At 40.6% G+C, this 16,331-nt stretch overlaps 1 pseudogene; it reads right to left on the bottom strand.

Annotated features, from left to right (window-relative positions):
- The window catches only part of LOC134415002 (chloride channel protein A-like), an 87,588-nt pseudogene extending 79,672 nt beyond the window's left edge, over window positions 1-7,916 (bottom strand).
- Window positions 7,917-16,331: the final 8,415 nt, after the last annotated feature.

The raw sequence follows: 16,331 nt of genomic DNA, 5'->3' as shown, positions 1-16,331 counted from the left end.
CAACAGAGCAACAGAAAATGTGAATGGTTAGTGGGGAGAAACATGTTTGGTCAGGGTGGTAAAGAGGGGAGAACAAACCTCAAGGATAAATACTTTCCAACCCCAAAGTGGATCAGAAATAAAACAGCAAAACAGCCAACAAACAATCTATATCCTTTTAGCAGAGACCAACTTTACCATCTCTATTCAAGATAGGCTTCCAGACAGATAATAAAATGCAGCAGGATTCTCCTCTGAATGATGAATAAAGGAAATTATGTCACTTTCCAAAGCAAACAAAAACCCCAAAATCTGGCCCGCAGTTACCAAATTTGATTGTGTTGCAACACAGCAAATTTTAAGATCCTCTCTGATCTACACAGGACGACCAGGCAAGCCTCCTGTCTCCCCCTCACAAGGCCAAAGACAACAGCAGGGTCATGGGGATTCTCTTCCTTTGCACATAAGAAGGCAGCATAAAAACATTATCCCTCAGACAGATTATAAACTCTACTTTTCCCCACCTAGGAACGTGGTGCAACACCACTGCAGGAAACACAAGCAGCTCCAACCCAACTTGCAATCTGCCACCTGCAGGGCAGCACCTGGTCCCTGTGGCTGCCCTCAGCTGGCCCTGGTGGCTGTTCCCAAGCTGGACACACAGACCACATCATCTGCACCTTGCACAGCCACTTAGGGCACTTCTTAAGGTGGCTTTAAAATCACTGTCCCTGTTGTGTGAAGCCACTTGACACCAGCTTTATTTTTATACAGACTCTGCACAGGTGAAATCATGAGATGTAAAGCAGCCAGCAGGCCATGGCTGTGTGGCAGGTGCCTTTGCAGGAACAAAACTGACTGCAGTTATCCAGATAACTGCTTGCTGAGCATCACTCAGGGAACTGTACCAGGGAACCAAGCCAGCATTTAAAACACACAGCAAACAAATCCTTTCCCTCACTGCAAGGCACGAATAGTTGTGCTAATGAAAAAGGGATGGGGAACAGCACAGGTGAAAAGAGCTCCTGGTGCAGGGCATTTTTTAAGTCAGTGCTGCTACTAAGACAGATGTTGCAAAGGCATACCCTCAGCCAGGTAGCTTTAACGTTGAGAATTGCTATTTCTCACCCCAAATGGATCATGGGACCTTCTGGCTCACAGAGGAGCCTGCAGGCTACAGCCATCATGCATGAGAGAAATGTCCCTAAAATGTCTTGATGTTAAAATGATGTTGAATAGAAGTGCCATTCAAAATACCCAATGATTTCTGGCAAGCCAGACAGCAAAGCTGCTGGCAAAAGAACTGCAAAGGGGAACAAGGAAAAAAGGAAACAGAGTCAACAATCATTAGATGTTGATGTGTTAGATGTGTCTATGGACAATTTTTCAGTGTGACCCTCACCTTGCTCTGTTCACAAACAAACTTTCCCAGAATTAGCAGCCAACACAGATGCCCATATAACTTCTGGCAATGCATAAAATTTCAAGCTCTTGACAGTGTTGCCATACACATACTGGGGCTAAGGAGAGAGGGAAACAACTGACAAGGGCCCCTGCCCCAAGCCCCAGAGTCCATCCTGATACCTGAAGCCATCAGCCTCTCATCTTTGCACAGGCTGTCTGTGGGGCAGGGTGTACCTGTGAACCTTTGTGATTTGTCCAGTCCGTTCAGTCTTTAGAAAGTTTAAACCTGCTCTGTTATGGTATGTACAGTAACAGCGAATTCCCTGTTCCTACTGTTGGTGCATTTCGGGGTAAATCTAGTAAAATACTCACTTTTTCTCTCACCTATGCTGTTAATTGCCTGTCTATAATTAAATTGAACACAGCAGGACAGTAAATGACAGAAAGGCTCAATGTTTTAGCTTTGGTGCCTCATAAAGTACTAACCTGGGCCACATGCAATACCCACATAGCACAGCTAAATGATCAATGTAAAACCAACAGGAACTTTTATATGGACTGATGGTCTTTGGCTTAGGCCCCTTCCAAACACTGAGTTTTCATGAGTTATACCAGCTGCCACTTGTATTTATTTTATAAACACCACATGCTAAGTGTAAATTGCATTGCCACCACCACTGATTTCACCCCAGACACTTGTATACAAGTTATGGGTGGTGGAATCCAGGTTTAGGCTGAAGGCCAAGAAAGACCTCTCCAGTGGGGTTGTATAATTGAGGCTCTTTTTTTAATTATTTAAAGAAAACAGTGAAACAACAAGCACATGGAAGAGTAAGAGATTTGTTTTATCACAGTATCAGGGTTGTATAATCGAGGCTTTTTTTTTTTTTTTAATAAAATAGTGAAACAACAAGCATATGGAAGAGTAAGAGATTTGGTTTGTCACAGTGTTATTGACTTGTTGCATAGGAGACCTAACACTTGCCAGCACAGAACCCAGAGAGAGAACCACTAGCCCAGACAGATGCACTCACAGCCAGATCATCAGCACCCACAGACCAGGTCTGGCTTTTCAATTATCTTTTGTACTACAAATTTCTGCAGAAGATACATGGCAGAAGATACATGGCAGGGGAAAACCAAAACAAGCAGTGCAGGCTCTTCAGAAGGAAGGGAGTGAATAAAGGTAAGGTGAATCACAGAGCCAAGTCATAGGGTTTTTTTCCAGGACTTCCTGCCCATCTCTAAAAACACTATAAAGGAAACATGGTTACTCCTCAAGGCCCCTTTCAGGTCAGAAGCAGGGTTCAAGTACCTTAAGAATAAGGACAAAACCACACTCTTCTAGAGTCTTCAGGCATTTCACCTGAATGGAGCCTTCAAAATCTGAGATCAGTAATTACCTTAATGAAGCTGCAGCTATTATTAGTAGGCAGAGTATAAGTGAGAGAGCTGTTTCCTGCTTTATTTTAACCAGCAGGCCATCTCTCAGACTGGGCATTCTCACACTCAAAACACACGTTTTGGACACCCCAGGTTTTTGGTTGGTTTGTTTATTTGTGCTTGGGCTGACCACGGCCGTGCTGTCCCCAGACCTCCTCAGCTCCCACGCACTCTGCTGCCTTCCGCAGGGCTCAGCTGTGACACGCTGTGGGTGCAGGTCAAGCACATTCCTGGTGTTTCTGAGGGCACACAGTCACTGCCTTCCCAGCAGCACATCCCATCAAGTGTTTTGTAGATGCACCGTGCAGCATGGCCAGACAGCAAAGCAAACAAAAAAGGAGTTTTGCTCATCTGCAGCTGAAGGAGTATTCAGATGGGGAGATCTTTCAGGAAAGGAATTACATGTTTGTACTGATGTCAGAGCTCACCTCCTGCCCTTGTATATTAATAATACAATAGGACAGATTTTATAACAGAGCAGGACCAAGAGTGTGTGTTAGAGCTGTTGTGATGACCTGGAGTCAAAGTGTGGTTTCTTTCTATGTATTATTTACTTATACTTTAGTGTGTATATATACACACATGCTTGTATATACATACAAATGCACATATACACGTTTGCATGTGTATTTATCCACTGTTTATATATTTTATAAACTTACATGTAGTTTGTATATTAAAGAAAAGGGAAATAATTTTCCAAGAGGATTATATATGCTTTCCTCATGGAAAACCTAAACTTGTTCATTTTTTTTAATATTTCCTCCTCTGATAAATTCAACTTCCATATGTTCTGGAGAATAACTCTTCCCTTGCATTTCTGTGAAGTGATTGAGGTCTGTCCTTCAGCAGTTGATGGTATTATTGCATTATCTTGAGTCCACAGAATACTGGAGGACACATCCATGTCTCCATTGCACTGGAGAGCCCAGAACTGCAGATGTGGCCTTACCAGTACTGAAGAGGCAGGAAGGATCACTTCCCTCAGCCTCATGATAACATTCTGAAAGCAGCTCAGGAGGTTGTCAGCCTCAGTCATGGTATATCAAGCACTGCCTAATTTTATTTTTACTTTTGTCTGCAAGTTTGCTGAGGGTGCACCAAAACAATATCCCATCATCCATGTCATTAGTGAAAATATCCAACAGCATTTGATCCCAGGACTGACCCCTGGGGTATGTCCTTGAGGCGCAGACTATGGCTGGACTTTCTACTAGTGGTTATAATGCTTTGAGTCCAGTAGTTCTGCCAGGTAAATCCATCTCACTGTCCAAATATCTAATCCACATACCGTTAGGTTGCCTATGAAACTTATGGGAGGCAGTGATGAAAGCCTTGCTAATGCTGAAATAAAGAACAGACACTGTTCCAGTCATTTCATTGTGGAAAGTTGTTGTCCTCTGTAAATCCACGCTTGATTTTGCTCGATTTGCTCATTGGGATGGACAGCTCCTCACCACAGATGAAAACCAATCAGGCCTCTTGGACCCCAGTGCTCTCCAGGATGATCTCCTCACAAGGAGAGGAGGATCCAGGAGAATCCAGGGATTCTTCCATGCAAATCCCTGAACAGACCAAGGTGCTCTCCTGAAGTCCAGTCCTTCACCTTCTCCCCTCATCTCAGGATCCCACACACCCCAATCTCATGGTTACTGCTGCCCTCAACCCTCACATCCTGATCAGTCTTTCCTTCTCTGCAAGTACAAAGTAAAGCAGAGTGTTCCCTTATTTGCTTCTTGATCCCCTTATCAGGAAGTTGTTATCAATGCACTCCAGAAACCTCGTGGATTGCTCGTGTCCTGATGTGTGTTGTCCTTCCAGCACATATTGGGATATCTGGCTAGACTCCCACAAGGATGTGGGCCAGTGACCACAAGACTTCTTCCAAATATCTGATGACAGCTTTGTCTAATTCCTCACAGTCCACAGCAGGCATCCACAACACCACCCCACGTGTTGGTGTGCCCTCCAACATCTGCAAGCTTTTAGCTGACTCGTCTCTTCCCAAAGCGGAGCTCCAACCATTCCCGCTCTTAACTATGGTGCGGCCTTCCTACAGAGCCTCTATCCAGCCACTGCAGTGCTACAGCACTGTCAGCTATCCCTCCACATCTGTGCAGACAAGGAGCTCATCTGCCTTGCTCCAGCCTCAGTGAGAGACCCACCCCCTGCCCCAAATCTGCAGAGCCGCACGCTGCACCCTCCTCAGCAGCCTGCTCTGGGCTGTGGCCTCTGCTGAGTCAGGGAGTCAGGGGGAATTTCTCTGCCGAGTGCTGGGGACTGCCTCTGGCAGCTCCCTGCCACTGCTGCTGGGCACAAGAGCACTGCCAGCCCAGACCCCGGCCTCCCGCTGCACAATGCCATGACTGATGGCTTTACAGGCTGCCCCCAGCACCAGCTGCCAGGATTCCTGCCCCTGCCTGGTCAGGATTCAGCTGGAACAAAAGCCCCTCCTCACAATTTCAATATTTATACCATCTACCATAGATATCACAAACCAAGTGAAAATTTTACCATCTTTAAAAAGGAAAAGCAAGCAGTCAGGGTCAGAGATGCCTTAAGACTTACATTGGTTTTATCAATTCAGTGATTTTTACAACCACCATTCTAATTATCACAGAGATAATGACCGCCATCAAGGACAAATTAATAATTCCACAGTAATCTATTACTGAAAATAAAACTGACCCAGACATAGAGTGAAATAACATGTCTCATACCAGGTCCACACTCACTAAGTACCTTAAAGAAAGTTAATCCCTTCCCTTGGATAGCACCCAGACCTAAAGCAGCACATGCTCTGGTGTCCACAGAGGAAGAGGAAGGTAACAGTGCGTTAAAGACTGCTTTCATCAATCCCATAACAAGAACAAAATCAGATATTATACTGTACTGTGGGCCAAGTTGCAGCTAGGGACACCAACACAAAGGACCACAAGGGGATCTGATCTCCACACTCCCCTCCACAGGCAGCACCTTCAGGCTGTTAAGACTTGACACTGTGCATATTCTAATAAACTAACACAGAAAATGTCACTCTGACTTTCTCTTCCTCACCTGCAGGTAATTTTCCACCAGGTTCCATTTCCATTTGATGAGAGACTTAATTATCTGATGAATCAAAAACCCCAGCACCCCCACTGCTGCTCTGATTAGCCCTATCAGCAGCCACCATCCCGCTCTTTTCTAGAAACAGGAAAACACAGTTACCTCTCAGACCATAAAACAGGATTATTTGCCATGCTGCCTCTCACAAAGACACAAATTCCATTTTTAGAGCATTTTGAATATTACCTGTGACTGCCTGAACAACAGGCTTCTCTTGCCAATACCTCTTTTAAAAGTGTACACTCAATATTTACCTTCAGGGTGAAAGCCATTTTCATTTGGGTAAGGAACACAGTTTAATTTTTTTGTTTGGGATTTGTTTGGGTTTTTTTAATAGAGAATTACCAATGCAGTCTGATCTCTGATGTTGAATGCTCTATGTCATATCAAAACAAATTATATGACCCAATAATTAAACATTTGGTAGAGCACTTGGAAATATTTCAAAGTAATCCCTGTTTCCTTCAACTGCAATAATGCATTGAGCACCCATCATGTAAATGTACAAATTTTACATCCAGTTTCTGTCCTTCCTAAACTTACACTTCTAATAATAACGTGCACCAGTAATATTGACAGATTTATTTTAAGAATCACCTAGGACTAGAGCAGGCCTACTGAGATTCAAACACCATGGTTCCTGCAGATTATGCTGTGAGAAAAAAAATTAAAATTAATTACTTTGAATAGTAATTTAAAAAGTTAATTGTAATTTAAAAATTAATTATAATTCATTTTAACAAATCCCAGTAAGAGAACATTTACCCAAACTTCTGTGAAGTCTCCTCCTTTTAAGCTGTATACATTGAGAAGTTAATAATTTAATTCTTTTTTCATATTCAGTAAGTTACGAAGAGCAAAGACATAAGCACTTACAAAATATGCTTTTAATCCCTTGGCCCCTTTCTACATTCAAAATATTTTCCTGTACACAGAAACAATAAATAACTTTTTCTTAATTCCTTCTGCTGTCAGGCATATCCCTGGAGTGTCCAAATTACACATAGTTTAAGAGGCAACTTTACACTATTTGAGGTAAGTTGACCTGTATGTTTTCTCTTGCAGCCACTTCTTTTAAAGCTTTTTGTGTGAGGACAAATAATCCAGACTTTCACGGGCTAGCAGGTGTTCTCTCTACCCAAGGTACTACAGCTTGGATGCTTTACCTGAGGCAGTTTGCAGGTTGGCAGCTTGGAGAGGAGCAAGACTCGATGCATGTGAAGTGTTCGCTGTAAATCAAAATCAGCAGCATGCTGTGTGTTTCCCACCTCCAAGGCACGACCTCGGCCTACCAAAGAAAGAGTAAAAAAGGATTTCTGCTGTTTTCCACCAACTGGAATTTGGACTAATTTGACAAGGTCTCATCTCAAATAATTGTAGAATCACAGAACGATAGAATAGCTTGGGTTGGAAGGGACCTTAAAGATCCCCTAGTGCCAACCCCTCTGCCTTGGACAGGGACACCTTCCACTAGACCAGGCTGCTCAGTGCCCCATCCAACCTGGCCTTGAGGGCTGTCATCTCATCGCAGGGGTTCCATGCTGTTGTCTCCTTATCACAAGAGTTCCATACCTTCTTGGTGTTTCTCATGGACAGCTCCTCAGAGCACTGACTCTTTCTTCTTCACAAAGGAGACAACAGACTCCAGCTCCCTTCTCAACCAGCCACCCCCCACTCTTTTATAGCTTCTCATGGGTTACAGCTGTGGTTACTTCTTCTCATTGGTTACAGCTGTGGCCTGTTAAGGTCAGTCCTGCTCCTAATTTTTGATAATTGGCCCAGCTGCAACTCCTTAGGGGTAAGATTACTTTCTACACTATCTTTATTTTTCTTATATTCTATTCCTCTACACTTGAGCACTACTCTGAGTGGGGCATCTACAGCTTCTCTGGGCAACATGTTCCAGTGCTTTACCACCCTTATAGTGAAAAATTTCATCCTAATATCCATTCTAAACCTACCCTCTGACAATTTGAAGTCATTCCTCCTTGTCATGCCCTTGTAAATGGTCTCTCTCCATCCTTCCTGTAGGCTGCCTTCAGGTACTGGAAGGCTGCAACTGGGTCACCCCAAAGCCTTCTCTTTTCCAGGCAATGAAGAAACATAAATAGCTCCTGGTTGTGAATCAGTGAGTACTAAGGGGCAAGAGAGAAGAAAAAAGCCACATGCAAATTACCCAAAATAGTCTTCTGGACCTCTGGTTTTGCAACACTGAAAGTTTTCTTGTAGCCCACTACTCACACTTCTCAAATATAACAACACATGGTCATGAAGGAAATACTGCCCAGGGCAGGGAGTACATCCATGTCAGGATACAGCAACGGCCTAAGCCAAATTTCCTACACCATGACTGGGGTTTTTTGCCAGCTCAATCAGGCATTTCATTCTAGAGACTTCAAAAGTACTATGCAAATTGCAGACTTGGCAACAATCAATCTGACAAAAAAGAGAACGGGTTGAAGAGAATTTATCTCAGTGGAAATCAAAGACTGCAGAAAATAATTGTTGTTGGAAACTGTGTGAATAGCTACAAGCAACAGTAAATGCATTAGAAAAGTTACCTTCCTTTAGATACAGGGAAATAAATGTATCTGCCACCAGTACCTCCACAGTGAAGTTACCTGACAACAAATACACATTGTGTGATCAATTACATCCTCCAGTCAAAGGTGAATTAAGTAACAGCAGGTGTCTGACTGATTATGTACACTAATAATGTAAAAAGAGGTACTTCACAAACAGAAGCTCAAACCTTAGTTTTGTGTTTAAGCACAAAAATGAGATTAGATTGCTAACTTCTGCTTGCACAAAAGCTGGGTTTAACTACTCCTATTCCAAGTTTAAAATGGAGCAAAAGAAAGCAGAAGCCAGGCAAGAAAAGCAGGCACCTGAGCAGAGCTCCTGGCTGGGATCCCATGACCGTTTCATTCAGGTGTGCCAGACTGGTCACCCCAAGGCCTCCATTTAGCCCATTTATTTCTGGAACATGGGAATTTGTATGATGTCATTTTCTAGTTATGTTAGACCAAATGCAAATAGATCTGGGTATTATAAAGATTGCAGCACAAACAAAAATACAAAATCCACTGAACAATACAGACAGGGGATGAGAGAGGAGCACTGAAACTAAAGGTACAGTTCATGGGGAAATAGATGAGGCCAAGTCACACTGCTCATCAAAAACACATATTCCTCATTCCATGTCCCAGTGACTTGTTACATAAACAGGATAGCTGCTTTTACCCAAACAGGAATATCATTCCCATCCTTAAGAGCACACCTGAGGCATTTGTCTTTGCTGTCCCCAGTTGCCAGAAAACCAAAGCTGACAAGTCCTTTTCCACCAGACTGTACTGCAAATTCTCACAAACACCCTCTTGTGCATTCAAATTTTAAAAATCAAAATAGAGTAAGAGTGCGTTTTTGAACTTTGACCCATAGTTATTTGTTCCCCATGGGCTCCTCTGCAGCCAGCTTAAACCCACCAGTACACCCACTTATCTGAAATACATTTCATGAACCTCTGAGAAGCAGTACACAAATAGCCATGGTTAAAAAGCTAGATGGTGAAAAACAAAGCAAGATTTGAGGTTGCAGGGGGGCATTGCTGTATCCCTAAGATGCAGGAGTTGAGACAAATCTCCACAAGACAAACAAAGCCTTACAAAACACATACACACATGGAGCTTTGTTCATTTATGATGAAACCTGAAGACTGAGAGACATGTAGGCAAACGCAGACTGGGTTTGTAAAAGCTTCTGCACCAGACATTCCTCTCCTAAAAATACATACTGCTTAATTAGCCTGTAAGAATTTGACCCAAAACCTATGCATTTTGGCTGTCACTGTTACATACACTAACACCTCGCAGTGCAGAACATGAGTCTTCATCTTTCTTTTGAAAAGTATTTCAGATCATATATTCTCAGTTCTGTGAATTTTGCATAAGGATTGTCCTACTTTCTGCAGCGTTTTTATCTCCAAACATCACAGAAGGATCTTTCTGCTTATTGAAGAGCTTCCAAAACTCAAGTTTTGCCATGGATAAAGAAAACCACAGGTAATCATGAAAAATACCTTCTCAATACTGGAAGATAAAATGTCCCCTCCTATATAAGGAGACCAGAGAATCCAGGCTGCAACCAGTTCCCAGATTTTTTACTAACTTCTGACTTCTGCAAGGTGTGCTACTTGACTTAAAAGTGTTCTTACCTCATCACAGCCTAATTGGGAATAGCTGCTTTGTAGACAAGGAGGGGAAGAAGGAATCTGTGTTCAGCACCACTAAAAGTTACCTACACACTTCTATGAGTAAATGCTTTGAGGAGTCAAGTTATAAATTGAATTTTTCTCAGTTAGGAAAGAATTTTGAAAGACCAGTGTGGGAAGAGCCCATGCTTTTAAGCTGCCAAGACCCCATTTGGGAACCACAGAGCTCCTTGTTCCACTCCCAAGCAGCTTCTATTGCAGGCCATGGGATTCTTTGCAAAAGGGTGATGGCCAAATAAGGAGGGTGGGCAGACACTGGCACAGCTCGTCTTCCTTGGTAAACATAAGCAGGCTGAGCCAAGCTGCCCCCAGTGAGGACCTGGAAAGTAGCTCCCTTGAAACAGGAAAGACCAGCAAAGGATTATACCTCTGCTACTTGGTGATCTGGGGGACAGGCAAGGTGTGCTGCACAGCAGAAATGCAGCTATAACTATCAGCAGCTGGCCATTCCAAAAAGGTTTTGGGCTAGCTCAACTAACTCCTCTCCCAAACAACTGAGAAGACAGAACAACACAATTTTATTTGCCTAAATGCTTTGTAAGTGAAAGAGGATGTGCATGCATGCATCACATGTGTTCTTTATCCCTTAAAAGACCAGGAAGGAATAACCCCGACTAACACTATGAAAAAACAAGAGTTGCTAAATTAGAAGCCAGAGCAAATAAGAACTACCCACCAAATGGCAGTAGAGATAGCATGAATTTAATACTAAGACATTTTGCCACTTGTCTTTGAATAATACAGACATAAATCAGATTCCAGCTATTACACACAAAAGCATCTGCCACAGAACTCTAATTCTTGCTATGGTAGCGTTAAACCTCTCCTGCCTGAGCACAAGCTACTGGTCACCCCTCTATCTGAATAGCTCTATAATGTAATTTTAACTCTGTAGTGGCAAACATGTAAAAAACCAGGCAAATCCTTAGCTGGCATCTCAGTTTTAAGTAGACAGAAAACCACGTACTTTTTGAATGGTGTCAGGAGTTGTATATACTTAAAGGGTAAGAATTTCTTCCCTCTCCAATGCCCTTCTGTCTTCAATCACAGGCTTGTTTAGTGCAGCACATGTGATTTGTCCATCTGCCAAGGAAAGCAGTGCACCATTCTTGCTAGCTTCAGTTTTAATACTAGAATCATACAGGTATTATAGGATCATACAATCACAAAAGTACAATAAAGGATTAGAGAGTCTGAGTTAATGTTAACACTGCATGAGTAACACATCAATTCCAAACAAATCTGAAGGTAAAAGTCAAGAGGTTTTCAAATGCCAGAAGAAATCGTTGCTACTCTAAGAAACATGAGCAGTTCAGAATATATTTTTCAACAGATTGAAAGCAAGGTGATAGAAGGAAGAGCTTCCAAAGCAGTACTCTGTTCACAGCATCCCACTCCAAAGATCAAAAACCATTACACTACTAATTGAGGTGACACTCAAAGACTTCAAATAATGAGTGTTTAATGCTCAGTCTGAATGACAACTCAAGGAAGCAAATAATTATCACAGTCACTGGACAGATATAAAGACATTGTTAACTAGAAACGTCACGGCTTTTAACTTTCATTTCATATTATTTCAGAGTTATTTCAAAGTTACAGCATTAAAGGAAGTAAATTGGCATGAGAATTTTCCTATACATGCAACAACTCCTACACATGGTGCTGAATTAAAGGACAGAGATGTTGAAACATTTTCTGATAACACTGTAATAAATCTCATTGTAATAGTGCAATGAGTTAGTCGTATCATATGATTAAAGTAAATTTAATCTGCAAATCTTTAGACAGAAAAAGAATGTACATATGACAGGAAATCATTTCATAAAACACAACCCAAGATGACTATGAGCATTTCCACAAATCCTCAAATTGTGACGTTGCGGCAAGGAGTTATTTTAGATTTCTCAGAAGCAGACAGTCCCAGAGTTCAAAGTGCAACGCACCTCCCAGAGATGGGAAATAATGCCCTCTCCCAAAACTGCAGTCATGCAAACAAAAAACCCTGGAGGAATCTGTCAGTCAGAAAAGGGCAGGGCTGTTGGCAATTTCCCAATACCATTACAAAAGCAGAGCTTTTAGTACAGGGTTTTCTCAGAATAGTATTGACTCCCTTAAACTACACGCACACATTTAAACCCCAAACTGCTGATCACCAACCACTCAGCTGAATGTGGAAACTAAGAGCCAGCCGCCACCACCACACACGTCCACACTTTTGGTTTATACAGCTCCTCATTGTGGCAGGTTTTGCCAAAACTGAAGAGAAACAAAGTCATCTCAACCTGCTGTACTTCACCAACGGTATGCAGCTTCACCAACTTATGCAACAAGTCCCAACAACTGTATGCAGGAATACTCTATCTTAAAAAAGTAAAAGAGATTAAGAGAATTGGGTTAAGTCATGTGAGGTTGACTTCAAGGAGTTCCAAATGCTACATAATTTCCCAAAGTAATTCTGTGAAGCTGAACCGTCACTCCCATACTAACACAATTTTTATGATGCTGGAAGATCTGCTAGAAACACCTTCTTCCATATCTTCATGACAACTTCACAGCTCTACTGTTTGAGGTGCTCTCATCCTAACTGAAACAGATCTTTATTTCTGTGACAATTGGAAAAACAGAGAAAAATTTTCATGTGCTATTTTCAAGTCAAGTCAGTAAGAGATGTGTTTACCTTTACTGTGTTTCTTCTTTTCTTGGTAATTTTTAGTAGAAATTGCAGAGGGAAATCAAACTCTTCCCCCTCCCCTTGTCATTCCCACATGCTTTAAAAAATAACAATAGGATATAATAATAGCAATAGTAAAACTGAAATAGCCAACGTGTTAAATCACCATACCTACACATTTGTAACAATCAGCAGGGAGCAGAGTGGGAACAAGCACAAATCAGCTTAGGAAAACTTTCATAGTATGACTGCACAGCCATTCCTTCAGTACTTCTGATTTAACAAATATACAGTTTGGGGTTTTCTAACCCAAACTTCATAAAGTTTCTAAATTATAAATTACAAAACCATGTTTACATTTAATCCATACTGCTTATATTAAAAGCAGAAGGTTGAGATGCTGCTGTTAAGAAGTGGGGAAAAGTCATAAATTAGTATAGAAAACACAAATTTTATCAAGAGATCCAAAACACTTCATGTTATATGTGTATTATCTCAACATCTTCCATTAAGTTACCCATTTTATACAGTTTGTCGCTTATATAAATAATTTTAAAAATATTTCTTACTATTTTTAAATGGTAAAGACTAAAAAACTTTATAGAACTGCTTGAACATGGAAATGCTACTTGACAGTTGGCTTATGTGTATTTTAAATAACAGAACTGACTGTACATAAACTTACAGCTCTTTAGAAATTGAGCTGAAAGTATACATCCATTTAAGTTTAAAAAAAAGAAAAAAACCAACAAAATTATAAACCACTACGAAGGTAACACTATGGTAATGTAAGAAGTTATTTTGCATGGAGTTTTTTAAAGCATCAAGTATGTTATTTTTATGCTTCCAGCATTACATCCTTCATACTTTAGCCCATGATCAGTCTGGTCTTCAACAGAAAATGTACAGCATATTGATTCAGGAATAAGGCAATCAGCAGAACAAGAAACAGAAAAAAAAATTCTCCCACAATTGTTTCAACAGAGAGAGTTAAAACAGATAGATTAACAAGTTTTAAAGCTTTTTTTAAAATTTATTATCATTATTATTAAATAAAGACAACAGACAGTCATGTTCCTCCAACACCTCCCCACCTCATAAATCTTTCAAGCTTCACAAATGAGTTCTGAACACATTATTTAGAAACATTGACGAGAAACATATTTTGTCCCACTGCTTCACATCTATCTGGAATTTTATTCACATAAAAGACCAACAGGAGTTTTAAGTCATCTTTCTTTGGTACAGTAATGCTTATTCAGACTTGCCTAGTACCAGTTTGCTCCTCCTCTAGCAGTTGAAATCAGCCACACCAGGGCAATCTGGCTGAGTTTTCATAAACTAGAGGCCAGAATTCAAGCAAGTAGTAGTCTGACATCCTGCTTCTACCACAGGACAATTATCAGGTGGTCTACTAAGTGTGCCTTCTGCATCAAAAGAGAGCATAATATAAGTGTAACATATTTTTAGGCCTTGAGCTATATTGTCCCAAAAGCTGCTAAATAGCTACAAACTCACCATATGAGTACCCATGTCAAACACAAACACTTGTCTAAATTATACAGTTGTTACCATTATAGATGATCAATTGTCATAATACGTACTAGAATTTTTCTTTAGGTATCCCCTATACAGTAACAAACATTTAGGAGGAATGTGCACTATGCATTTATTTGATAATAGTTGAGGGATGCACTGCTGACTCTGTCTTGCTTGGTGAAAAGTATTCTCGGCTTGCATTCAGGAAGAGGAGAGCAGTCAAGGCCATTGGTAGCTTCACACCTTGCAATGTTTTTTTCCTTTATTATCTATGAGTAAGGCACATCATTTATAATGTGGCTATTTCCATAGGCTTGCTCATTGTATCTTAAGGTTTAACAAAGTATGAATCATACCATCTTTGGCTTTTTTCTCTGCTTCATAGAAAATGGATCCGTGTGTCAAACAACCAAAACACAAGAACTTTGGCAATGCTTCAGAGCACAAAGCTAGTTTAAATCCCAGCCAATGACCATCAACACAAAAAGAATTATGTATTTAGAGCTTTTCCACTTTGTCTCTCACTCAATTAGCTTCAAATCTGCTTTGCAAGATTTATTTGATAATAGTTCAAATACGGGTTTGAAAAGAAAAAAAAAATACACATTTGGTAACAATGGCAAATTCAAATCTTGCCAAAAGAATGTAACACAAGTTAAATAATCATGAGAAGAAAATTAAAATTCTGTCACCTAAGTAGTTTACCTAATGAGAACTTCAGAATATGAGAAAGAAAATTTGAAGTAAACATTGATCAGACATCAACACTTGCAAAACATTATTTTTCTGGAGGAGAGTAAGCACAGTGCTTCAAAATCTTCTTCAGGTAGTAGAAGTGCTTTGAGGAGGCTCTGAACTTTATGCAGTAGTTGAAGACATTTTAAAATTTCATAATTACACTTCAGACTTGTCCCAGTGTAAGCAAAATAGAAAACCAACACACCTAAGATCACTGCAGGAATATTTTTGTAGTCATCCATATATCACATACTCCAGGGTCAGAGATCAGCTCAACTCCCTCCAGAACCGATTTTTCCTTTGCAAAATGTATCTGTTTAGAGCTGGATATGCAGATTTTCACCAATATAAATGGACAGACTATTACAGGATCACCTTGTACCACACACAACCATGCAAACAACAGGCTCTTCTTGATGCTCTGTGAATAAGCCAGTCTCTTAAATTATGTTACCAACCAAATAATAGTCTACAAGCATTCTCTCAACAGCTTCTGTTGTAATCTTCCCCAAAAATTCACATCTCAGAACTGTACAGTTCCATTATTTTAATTGATTGAATATAGATTAGCAGTGTTAGTGTAAGAAAGAAGATTTAATGGCAGCAAAGTCATTCCAATTAAAACAAGGAAAAAAAATGTTGCAATGCACTTCAGCCAAACCATCACAAATGATATGTTATATAAATACAGACACGAGGTAGCTGGCAGCTATAAATCCACCAATTCTGGAAGTGCCCAAATTGTCTAAAAAGCATAAATTGACAAATATCAATCAAATCTTTCCATTAAAAAAAAATAATACCTAGTTTATTGCTTTTCATTGTTTACATCAGAAACAGGCAAAGGCTTATCAAAGAAAGTTACCTAGCTGTTGATGGCTTTTGATCATATCCACTATTCAAAAGAACCACTAAATAAAACTTTGAATGCAAACAGCTGACTCACTCCCAATGTCACATATTCTCACCAAAATGAACAAAGGTTTGCATTCTCCAAGGTGAGGGGCAGGGAAAGAAGACGTAATATCCAAAAGAACAGCATTACCTACTTGCTTATGAGAAATCAGTAACAGAAATAAAACCAGTGTTCCCACCAGACAGAACACATTGAAAAAACAGACTGAGGACTGCAGGAAAGGCAGAAAGCTTCTAGCTACAAACACAGTGGCATCACAG

The sequence above is a fragment of the Melospiza melodia genome, chromosome 1 (genome assembly GCF_035770615.1).
Source record: "Melospiza melodia melodia isolate bMelMel2 chromosome 1, bMelMel2.pri, whole genome shotgun sequence".
NCBI classification, from domain to species: Eukaryota; Metazoa; Chordata; class Aves; order Passeriformes; family Passerellidae; genus Melospiza; species Melospiza melodia.
This window is presented reverse-complemented; position numbering and strand designations above follow the sequence as displayed.